We start from the raw sequence: 6,189 nt of genomic DNA on the forward strand, positions 1-6,189 counted from the left end.
ACTTATGGTAATCTAAAATTCTATTTCATAATATCAGGTACTTCAAACCTCTAACATTAAACAGTCTTCCCAAAATCAAATTTCAGCTTCAAGATTGCCTTTTCTGACCTCTAGCTGTTGGATGCTAAAGAGGGCCCCTGGAACATCTAAAAGAGAGGTAAACAGCATTATTTGACATGTTTAAGTACATGGGATTGCCAAAATGATGCTTAATTTTCTTCAGGTTATATTTAAGTGAATAATATTATGTTACAAAATTGTATGGGATTCCTAAAATTTCTAGTGTCTAAGTATGTGCTATCAATCAAAAGTAAGGTTACTATGTTAAGTTATTGTAAACCACAGAGATAACCAAATTTGTCAATTGTGTTTTTAACTGTAACTACCCTGGACATTTTAACAGACAATTGTTGTCTTCTTTTGCTTCTCTTCAAAAGATAGTTTATAATAAGCTATAGAAGTTTGACAAGTGCTCTCTAATGCAGGTTTCTGATAACTTTGGAGACTGTGACATTGGAATAAATGAAAAAAGTCTGGGACTCATGAAGAGCTGACATGTTAATGGATATCAAGCAAAACAATAGTTAATGCAATGGACTGAACTAATAGAAAATTGAAGCAACTTTCTAAAAACTTTTGCTTAAAACACTGCTGATCCTTATTTTGTTTTATGGTATCAAGGAAACTTTTATTTTAAGCTATTTGCAGTCTTTAATAATTGAGTACGGTAGAGTCCTGTGAAGAAAATTTGGAGCATGTTTGTTTCTCTTTGCCTGTTTTCTCTAGAATTTGGAAACTATCTGTGAGTATTCTTAAATTATGGCAACATGGTTTTTTGCACCAGTGCAACAAGAATCCATTTTCATTTGCAACAGGGTACAACTGGAGAAACTGGTTCTTTCCCCAAGGCTTATACTAGAAGGGTATGCTTGCCTTTAAGCAATCAAGCTTGACTTGTAGAGCTGATAAAACCTCCTTGGGAAAACTGTCATACATGCTATAAACACTGTGGAGATTCCTTAAAGAAATAAATGTGAAACTACCATTTGATCCAGCAGGTTTATAGCAACAAAATTTACAATGGCAAAATCATGGAACCAACCCAAATGCCTATTAATAAATTTTGGATAAAGAAACTATGCTCTGTGTGTGTGTGTGTGTGTGTGTGTGTGTGTGTGTGTGTGTGTGTGTTTGTATCTGTAATGGAATATTATGCAGCCATCAAGAATGAATTAACATTTGCGATGACCTGGATGAGATTGGAGACTATTATTCTAGGCCAAGTAACTCAGGAATGGAAAACCAAACATTGTATGTTCTCATTGATATTTGAAATTTCCATGCATTGTTGAATAGAATGTGCATTCTGTGGTTATTGGATGACATATTCTGTGTATATCTGTTAAGTCCATTTGTTCCAAGGTATAGCTTAAATCTACTGTTTTGCTGACTTTGTCTTGATGACCTGTCTAGTGCTGTCAGTGGAATATTGAATTCCCCCACTATTACTGTGTTGCTGTCTATCTCATTTCTTAGGTCCATTGGTAATTGTTTTATAAATTTGGGAGCTCCAGTGTTAGGTACACCTATGTTTAGAATTGTGGTATTTTCCTTTTGGACAAGGCCTTTTACCATTATGTAACGTCCCTCTTTGTCTCTTTTAACTGTTATCGCTTTAAAGTTTGATTTGTCTGATATAAGAATAGCTACCCCTGCTTGCTTTTAGTTTCCTTTTGCATGAAATGCCTTTCTCTATCCCTTTACTTTAAGTTTATTTCAGTCCTTATGTGCTAGGTGAGTTTCCTGAAGCAGCAGATAGTTGGTTGGTGACTTCTTATCCATTCTGTTCTTCTGTAACTTTTAGTTGGAGAATTTAGGCCATTGCATTCAGGATTACTACCGAAATGTGAGGTACCATTGCATTCATCATGCTCTTTGTTGCCTGTGTACTTTGGTTTTTTTTGTTTTCATTTTCGCTTTTCAACTCGTATTTTTGTTTTATAGGTCTTGTGTGGTTTATGCTTTCAAGAGTTTCTATTTTGATGTGCTTCCAGGATTTGTTTCAAGATTTAGAGCTTCTTTTATCAGTTCTTGTAGTGCTGGCTTGGTAATGGTAAATTTTCTCAGCATTTGTTCATCTGAAAAAGGCTGTATCTTTCCTTTATACATAATTCTTAGTTTTGCTGGATACAAAATTATTGGCTAATAATTGTTTTGTTTCAGAAGACTGATGATAGATTCCCCAATCCCTTCTAGCTTTTAGGGTTTCTGATTAGAAATCTGCTGTTAATCTAATAGGTTTTCCTTTAAAGGATACCTGGTGGTTCTGTCTCACAGCTTTTAAGATTCTTTCCTTCATCTTAACTTAGGATAAGCTGATGACAATGTGCCTAGGTGAATAACTTTTTGAGATAAATATCTCAAGTGTTCTTTGTGCTTCCTATATTTGGCTGTCTAGATCTCTAGCAAGGACAGGCAGTTTTCCTTGATTATTCCTGCAATTATATTTTCCAAGATTTTCGAATCCTCTTGTCCTCAGGAATACTGATTATTCTTAGGTTTAGTCATTTGACATAATCCCAGACTTCTTAGAAGCTTTGTTCATATTTTCTTATAAAAGTAGAAAGGAGGGGCCTTTCTGCTGTTTCCTCTATCCCTGTATTTTGCTCAGCTCTCCAAATTGACTCAGCTCGAGGTAAAGTTGGAAACTTCTCCCACAAACAGACCTCTGGCTTTGCCAGTGGGGGTGTGTGTTTGGGAGAGAAAGGTCTCCCTTTCCTACTTCTGTAGTTCAGTCGCTCACAGTTTTTTTTTTGGGGCGGGGGGGGGTCTCCTGGATCCTTAACGAGCAGTCTGGTTTCTTCAGAGGGCCTGTGGGTCCAATTGGGATTGCTGGTTTGTTCTTGAAGCACATTTGGAGTTAAAATTCACAATGTGAGCTGCCACCTACTGCTCTGTATGGAGCTGCAATCTAGTCCAGACTCCCATCTGCCATGATTTGCTTTTAACAAAAATGAGGACTGGAGAGAGAGGAATTATGTTTCAAAACTTATTCCAATTTGTCATTAAATTCTAGCATCATTAGTTGTTTTTAAGGGTTTTTTGGTCTACAATTTAGTCTATTTCTACTTATTCCTGTGAACCAACCACAAATCTCTGGCTGCAAATCAGAAGAAACAAAATAAATGCATAATGTAAAAATTTGGATCAATATTCCAGTCCAGGGCAATTATCCTGCAAGTCCTGCCAGGTGATAGGAATAAACACGGTGCCCATAACCCAGAGGCTCTTTTTTGGGAAAATAAAGTCAAGGGAGGGAACCACAATCAAACCCCTTTTACCGAAATCTTAGCAAGCATACCTACAGCCACCAGTTATCTGGGGATGCAGGTGGCCTTGGAATTTTTAAGCTGTCCTAGACCCACTTTTGTTTCATTTTGATACATGTCTTCTAATAATTTGGTTTATTTTTTCTCACCTTCGGGTGATTGAACTCCAAACCATCAAGTACCTGGAGCATCAAACAATGGCCCCCTTTTACCAAGGATCCTTAAATAGGCTTCTGAGAGAAATATGACTGCTGTTTCCATAATACAGCCCCACAAGTCAGCAGAAAGCATTTAAGATCTGTAATCCTCCTTATCCTTATCCATATCCTTATTCTTATCCTTATTTTTATCCTTATCCTAATGGCAGTTAGATGTACTTCTTTAGAGGGGGGAATGATAGATGCAGGAGACAGCTAAATGTCTAGGCAAATAGGGAAGGGTCCCCAGAGGATCTCCAACCCATCTAGGTCATTGTGTACAGAGGGTTTGCCTAAATATGCCCACAGTAAAAAAGTCCATCCCTTAACACATGTGCAGTACAAGAAATAGGAAATAAATCAACGTGGAGTGGCTCAGACTAAGGACCCGCATCTCACCACAATAATGGAGTGGAGCCACTAAGAATATGTGCCTTATGCAGGGAAGGAGCCTGGCCTCTTCAATTCATTTATAGTGGTCTGGTATTCAATTTGTGAGGTGGAAACCTGCATGCAGGACCCCTCTTTTTGTTGACAGCTTTATTTTTTTTTCAATAAATTTTGCCCTCCTCACCTTTTAATGTGTCTGTATGCTCAATTTTTTCTGGTTGTGAAACAAGAACCCAAATTTAGCTGAAATAAGGAGCAAAATATTTTGCATCAAAAATACATTCATTAAACAGGAAACAAACTGGAGCACACTTTAAAGACATGCAGATTTGAATATTTTGTTAAACCTTTGAGAATAAAGATACATCACTACTTAAGATTTTATCAGGGACAAACATTAGCGTTTTTCAATATTTAAACTTAAACACATCTACCCATACATGAAAGAATCCCAACAACTTAAGTCATTATGGTGATTGGAAGTTCTTTTACATTTTGCTGGTAGCTTAAATCTGTCACTACCACAGGGTTCTTCTGTTTGCTTGGCTGCCTGCTTTCCTACTTAAAAGGACAAACTTTTATCTCTGAGCTTTCTGCTGTTACCCTTTTTGACTCACTCAAGATTGCCTTCAGTTTCCTTTGAAGGTAAAAGTAGACTTTAGCAAGCAGAAGGCATAAGCAAGCAATAAACTTGTTCAATGAATCAGTGAATGAAAGAATCCATGACTACTCTATTATCATAATTTCTTTTTATTTATTTATTTTTTTTATTTTTAAGATGGAGTCTCACTCTGTTTCCCAGGCTTGAGTGCAATGGCACGATTTTGGCTCACTGCAACTTCTGCCTCCAGGATTTAAGCAATTCTCCTGTCTCAGTCTCCTAAGCAGCTGGGATTACAGGCATGTGCCACCATACACTGCTAATTTTGTATTTTGAATAAAGATGGGGTTTCACCATGTTGGTCAGGCTGGTCTTGAACTCCTGACCTTAAGTGATCCACCTGCCTCGGCCTCCCAATGTGCTGGGATTACAGGCATGAGTGAACCAATCGGTCAATTATCATTTTTCACTTTGTTTTACTTCTAAAGAAATCTTACAGTTGTTTTTTTTTTTCTTTTTCAACATTTGTTGTAGATTCTGGGGATACATGTGAAGGATTTTTACAAAGCCATATTGTGAGATTCTGACGCTTGGGGTATGAATTATCCCATCACCCAGGAATTGAGCATATTACCCAAAAGGTAGTTTTTAAATTATTTTTCCACTCTAATGTCAACATGTACCCTATGTTTAGCTCCCACTTATAAAAGTAAGACAATGTAATATTTTATTTTTTCTGTATCCATTCACATAAGATAATGGCTTCTATATGCGTCCATGTTGCTGCAAAGGTCATAATTTTATTTTTATGGCTGCATAGTTGATGATATATATGTACCACATTTTCTTTTTCCCACTCACAATTGATGGGCACCTGGGTTGATTCCATGTCTCTGCTATTGTGAACAGTGCTGTGAAGAACATATGGGTGCATGTGTCATTTTGATAGAATGATTTATTTTCCTTTGAGTATAAACCAAGCAATGGGATTGCGGGCTCAAGTGGTAGTTCTGTTTTGAGAAATCTCCAAACTTTCTACAGTGACTAAACTAATTTACATTTCTACAAACAGTGTTGTAAGCATTTCCTTTTCTCCCCAGCCCCTCCAACATCTTATTTTTTCCTTTAAAAGACAAGCTATTCTGATTGGTGTGAATTGGTATCTCTCTGTGGTTTTGATTTGTATTTTTGATTTCCTTTTCTTTTGGGCTCTACTTTTTCCATTTCTGTGTCTTAGCAGTATAAAGAAAAGATTATGATTACCTGGTGTACCTGTATGTTAGAGTCATGAATGCTTGAGAACAACTTTTACTTTGAAAGCAGTATTATTTTTTTTTTAAATCGTCATTATTTGCCTGTTAATGTTTACTGACTACATTGTGTTAAATTGTTCTTAAAACTTACCACTCAGAGAGCAAAAGTATTTGATACTTTGAGACAAACTGCTTATTGTTAAAGAACTTGCAGCTGCGAATCAATGCTATAATAGGATATCACTTTAAAAGTACATTTAAGCTAAGCACATGATTTTCCAACATAATTAGTTCTCAATGATTGTTAAAAACGAAAATTTTCCTGGCCATTGTGAAATTGTTGTAGAATATATATAGAAAGCTCAGTGCTGATTAAAAACAGTACTTCAATATCTCCTTATTGCTCACATTATAGATTT

Source organism: Cebus imitator, unplaced genomic scaffold, assembly GCF_001604975.1.
Source record: "Cebus imitator isolate Cc_AM_T3 unplaced genomic scaffold, Cebus_imitator-1.0 Scaffold232, whole genome shotgun sequence".
In the NCBI taxonomy this organism is placed as follows: domain Eukaryota; kingdom Metazoa; phylum Chordata; class Mammalia; order Primates; family Cebidae; genus Cebus; species Cebus imitator.